Source organism: Hyposmocoma kahamanoa, unplaced genomic scaffold, assembly GCF_003589595.1.
Source record: "Hyposmocoma kahamanoa isolate Upper Pololo Valley unplaced genomic scaffold, ASM358959v1 92, whole genome shotgun sequence".
NCBI lineage: Eukaryota > Metazoa > Arthropoda > Insecta > Lepidoptera > Cosmopterigidae > Hyposmocoma > Hyposmocoma kahamanoa.
In genome coordinates this window covers 4,159,047-4,165,046 of record NW_020654748.1, presented here as the reverse complement: position 1 = coordinate 4,165,046, position 6,000 = coordinate 4,159,047, and the positions used below count along the sequence as shown (strand labels likewise).

Genomic DNA, 6,000 nt, shown 5'->3' with positions numbered 1-6,000 from the left:
ATGTATGGGGAGGCGACAATGTATTCTTAAGCCGTCGCCCCACGGCAAAAATTTCGCAATAAGCCGACAATAAACAGATACTCATTCTAGTGAGTGAAGACTGTTTCACGCATACACACTAGAACTTCGTCACTATACCTGACACGTTACAGTTATAACTCGCTAATAAGTACCCGGCTTTTCATGTACGAAGGTAATTTTACTAGCTTTGGATTAATAAAAGATCTATTCTTGCTTGCAACGCGATGTTTGCGAGCGTTTGAATCGATACACTACAGCGCGCCTGCTGCGCGTATAATATACGCCGTGTGCATAGGCTCTTAATTTCCCAATTTACTACAAACTTCATCATCTCGTATTAGTGTCATCATCTTGATTCTTAGTCAGTATAATTTCAGGTCAGTTTCAGAATAATAATAGAGGCAAAAGTATCGCGATATTATCTATATCAAAACCGTCATGCCTTTATCTCTCGGGATAGACTATTGTCTATCGGATATATAGGAACATAGTGTGTCCTTAGTTATTACTAAGGACACACTACGCTCCTGACATAGCCATTTCGTTTTATCATTTATATTGTCGGCTAAAATCAATTTATAACCATAGCAAAAATGAGCAGCAATGCAAATTTTGTATAGCAAAATTGAACAGAACACAAAAAGAAAAAAAAAGAAAAAAGCTCTGTATAATTTTTCTACTCAGCCTCCAGCAACTAACGACAAAGTAGAGCCCCCAAACCAGAACCAAAAGCACTCTATAATTTTCTACAAAAAATAATTCAAATTTTATACAATCACTATCGACTATCAACACCATAAATTCATGGTTGAGGCACAAACCAGGTTTCGTAATCTAAATTGCAAAGAATGTAGTCGCAATACACATACTAACTTATAAACAAAATGTATAATTAACAATGCAATAAGAAATTATTCAAAACAAACTAATAAACTCATTATAATTCCCAAAGCAAAGGTACATAATTTAAATTGAATATTAACTACAGAATTTAGCCAAGTCCAATCGTTAACTTTTAATAATAGCGTAGATGACTGTTTCATAATTATGATAAATTATTCATAAATCAAAATACATATGTCACATACAGGCACAAACAATATAGGTTTAAGGCCATCATACACGGTATATTTTTAGTATCGACGGTTGGCGATTATGTGGCTGCAACAATGCTGCAACTCATTTTCACGTCTGTGAATATTAGGTCTAGACGTAGATATAGTCCCCTTTTGCAACGATATCTTGATTCACGCGTGTTAAGATTAAATTTGTGCCCTCGGCTTACGCAACAGTATGCAGCGCGACAAATCATTGTCCTTTCTTAATCCGTTCATAAACAGTAACCGCGTTCACCGTAAAATTAAATATTATAAAATGATAGTACGGTGTATACCTATTTTGTTATATGGGTCTCAAAAAACAAACTACTAGCTTTACTTTGCGATTTCCATGTAGTTGCCGCCTACTGCTTTTCAATAACGAAGTATTAAGAGGGAGCAGAGGAAAAATTCCTAATCTTCGATTTGATTTTAGAGGGGTCCACTTTGAAGTTAATAATAAAATATTATATGAGTAACTACACGATATATTCAAGCATAGACATTAATCAGAAATATAAAACAATAGTTTCCTCGATGGATAAAAATCACGAAATGACCTCCATCTCTATCTATATTTATCCTCGAAATGTTACAGGTTATTAGGACAAAAATTAGACAATCAATTATATTTATGCATGATCGACAACTGTCACTACGGATTTTTTTTTAATCCCTTTAGTTTTAGAGTTATTCCGCTAAAACGAATTTGGTACTTTTAATGCGCAAATTTCAACATCTCCTGTCGCATGTCACGCGAACTTCAGGCATATATTTGTTTCACAAAGTTGGGCGGAGCCAACGTCAAAACTTTTTTGGCATGAGAGCTCTTAACGAGGTACCGACAAGATTCAATTTTTCAAAGCAAGAAAATTACAGACATTTTTGTGTGCGGTACTATTTGAATAGAGTCCGTGAAAAGGTTAATAAATCTCTGAGAATAGTGGTGCCGCGTCGCGTCATGCTACAGTGCCACAGCTGTCTGCCGCTACACGTTTTGCGAGCTTGAGAACATAAAATTAGCCGATGTTATTTCAGAACGATGTCAATGGAGATCTCTACCTCTAGCATAAGAATTAGTGACTACATCATATTGTACGGTATAATAACAGCGAGTTGCATATTTTTTTAAATTTAATATGTCATCTACCACAACATTGACCTTCATATTGTCAAAACAACACTAGAGACAGCATGTTACATAAAATATCATTAAAGTTAATAGACGTTGCGGCAATTGGATGTAAAAGTTTCGTGTGTCCGATGTACCTTTGAATGTTAATGAGCTTGATCCAACGCTGGCCAAGGTTTTTAATATTTTTATAAGTAACTCGAGGTTAAACAAGAAGAGTACTTTAACGACGCATTCAATTTCATTGCAGTTTGTTTTTTTAGCCAAAACAATCGTTTTAATTTCACATTAGTTATAGATCCTCTGAAGAAACATTCGCTAAGAGTCGCTACAGAGTCCAAAGTTCAAGTTGTCTTGCGTCCGATATTGAGTAGTCGTAGTAAAATGAGACTGTCGGTGGCAATTTCAAATAAAGTATTTCATGCAACATTCTTTTTTTTTATTACTCGAGGGAATCTGCTTACAGATACTGTTATGTGGGACTGGGCTGAACCCTGAAGGGGAGGAATTCGACCGCACCAACCCCCCGGGGTGTTCCTCTTGTCCGCTGCAGGTAGAGGCACGGGTACTCTTTCGCTCGTTCACGCCTCCACCAGCGGCTGGCCGCGCCCAGCACAGTCCCTCCCCGAGAGGAGAGACGCAACGGTCCCTCGACTCCAAATGTAAGGCTCGCTGAACACCAGACGAGCCTTCCATCTCGGGTCCCTAAATGCTGGTCAGCGAACTCCCCCGAGTCCGCTACCCAGGGGCCATGGGGCCAGGACAACATCCCCTCAACTGTGAAACGCGCATCCACGTGGACTCTACATAGAGAGTCCTTTGAAGCGCCCACCGCACGGGCCAATCGCCCAAATTCGGCCGCGGAGGACAGGATGAGTGGCAACGACACACCGACACGTCTCTTCCCCCGCAGCCCCACCGCCACTACATCTGCACCCTTACCGGTGAAGCCCCGCCCGAGTCGCGGAGGATAGGACGAGTGGCAACGACACACCGACACGTCTCTTCCCCCGCGACCCGCCTCCCCGCATGCGTCCACGCGGACCCGCTCGGCCTAGATCAAGACGAGCCCGCGCTGTACGCCCTCCTCCTCGGGCCAGCCTAGCTCCACCGGCCGGCCCGTGAGTTCCTCTTAGCTTCACCGTGGGATGAAATCGACCACAACTACTAGAGCCCCACCAGCACGACAAGGTGGGAATCCGTTCGGTGCGGTCATGCAACATTGTAGACTATCCTTGGTTGACCAGTTTTTTCATTACATACGTATTAGAATGCGAAATAGCAGATCGAATGTCACTCCGGCTGATACACCAACTGCGCAAACAGTCGGCAGTTATGACGCAGTCGTTTCATTTTAAATTATTTTCTTTTCCCATCGGATCCCCAATGCACCCCTGCATCAAGAATAAATATGAATACTTATGGAGTTCTTAGGTGTTCGTTGAAAAAACAAATGTACGCGATTTAAATCCGGAAAAATAGTTTTATTTCCTATAATATTAATACTTTATTCCCACCTGACACGCTGGTACTTACAAGTTTCTTTTTGGTAGGTAATGTGGTATAGTCAACAAGAAAATGTGTTTGTGGGTTGTACTGCATTTTATTCAATTTATTAGAAATGAACAACACTAACCGTACTATCTTATATCACTGTATTAACTGATTTCACAACTTTTTATCTCTTAACTGCACTTATCTTACAAACATAATGAGGGAATCCGTTGAGAGTGTAAAATATGGAGGGGATCAGTTGCAATGCAGCTCGTGTGTCTAGGCACTTAGGCTCAGTTTATACCGCGGAACCATAGTGCACTGAACTTTATTCTTATTATTTGTCAATTGTGTAACGTACAAACTAGATATGTGCCAAAAAAAAACAGATAGCGCGTCTATATATCTACGACATTAAGCTCATTATACTATGTAGAATTTCGTTACAAGAATCGATCGCTTCCATTCGGTTCCGTGACTACATAAATTGAGACTGACATTTAAGTTTTTAAACGAATTTTGTTATATGACATAATTATTATTTAATACTATTATATTGACACTGTACTTTAGCCCAATGTCACTCGTGTTTATTATTCTTATGATCTTAAATAGTTCTCGATTGTTTCAGAACATGGCTGGTCGGAAGTACAGGAGTTAGTGAGGTGCTGTGAGGTAGTCGACGGCGCCACGATGCCTCGACTAGCCACCGACTAGCCGATACGCTCTCTTTGCGACGACTTGACGATCAGACTGAGGTACGAGAATGATTTTTCACGTGTTTAATGCTTAATAAGTCAAACTTGTCGTACAAGTTTTTTTTTTAATTTAATCTTTAAGTAATGGAACAGAAGGTTAACAACACTAAAAATCAACCTCATAAAACAGTTTTTGTGTTTTATTACATAAGCGGGTGGCGTACCCGCAGTGGTTGTTTAATAATCGCTGCTGTTATACAATAACGCAGTATTGCAAAATACTATGATTTTGAACTAAGTATGCAGCGACGAGAAGAGCAAGCGAAACTTTATCGTCAATTGATTGTATTATATTAGACAACACCACAAACGTTGCTCTGATCCCAAAGTAAATAGCTAAAGCACTTATGTTATGGAAATTGGAAACAACGACGGTACCACAAACACCCAGACCCGAGACAACATAGAAAAGTTAGTTTCTACACTTACCCAGCCGGGGATCGAACCCAGGAACTCAGAGATGGCGACACTATGAAAACCGGTGTGCAAGCCACTCGACCACGGAAGTCTTTAAATGTTGAGACTCAACTGCCATTGCAACTAGATTTTATAAATCACCATACTTCATTCTTTATTTTATTTTTTTCACGCACTTGCGTTTACGGGGCCATTGAATTTATTGTGTCCAATGGTTTATACTCTGCGACTGAATCTTGAAACGCGTTAAAGCGCGTTATCTGCGCGTAAATAATAGACCGTGTGTATATATTATCTTAAATAATAAAGGATGCTAGACTATAAATCCATTAATACCACTTTACTTATTTCTGCTGTCAAACAGTAATGTGAGCATTATTGGTTTCGGATTTGAAGGGTAAGTAAGGGTGCTGGTTACAGGCACATGGGATTTGTCAACTTATGTCTCAGGGCGCGGGTCGCAGTAGCAGACCTTTGTGATTTAAAGCTCTGAGTAGCATTGCACAACCAAATTAAAAAACGCATGTCGGGAATAAAGCTTTATACTTGACACTATGTTTTAATTTACTCATTTGACAATAATTGTTTCGAACATATGTCGGGCGGGGAATGAGAGTACACCCCCAGGTGTGTCGTTAACTACCAGTCGTATGACTCATTCGTGCCAGCGCTTTGTATCATAAAGAAAATAATAGTATAGCATCCTAAGAAATGAAAATATTTTACCGGATTTAAATCGCATATATTTGTTTTTTCGAACAAACCAACGTTTGGGGCCCTTTACAGATCCCATGGTCACGGTTGATGGGATATCCGCGATTTCAATCCGGAAAAATAGTTTCATTTCCTATGTGTAACAATCGCGAAAACCTAAGAACTCGATATATAGCATTCTAACTTCACTTAAAGACCATTTAAAGATGTATAACAAATCGAATGAATAATTAATGCAAAAGGCAATAAAGTTTTTTTTTAAATCATTATAATAAGAAACCTATAAAATTCGCAGCAATAATAAATTATAACAAGCCGCTTTGGAAACTTGAAACGAAAACATATTGTGTCCCACGATGGAGGATCT

General features: G+C 39.4%; 1 protein-coding gene across 1 annotated transcript in view; it reads left to right on the top strand.

Annotated features, from left to right (window-relative positions):
• Nucleotides 1-6,000, top strand: part of LOC113236599 (mucin-2-like) — a 140,083-nt gene that overhangs the window by 56,518 nt on the left and 77,565 nt on the right. Inside the window, exon 2 of the mRNA XM_026472743.1 lies at nucleotides 4,376-4,502. The gene's annotated coding sequence lies outside the window, so the exon portion shown is untranslated. The remainder of the gene's footprint in view (nucleotides 1-4,375; nucleotides 4,503-6,000) is intronic.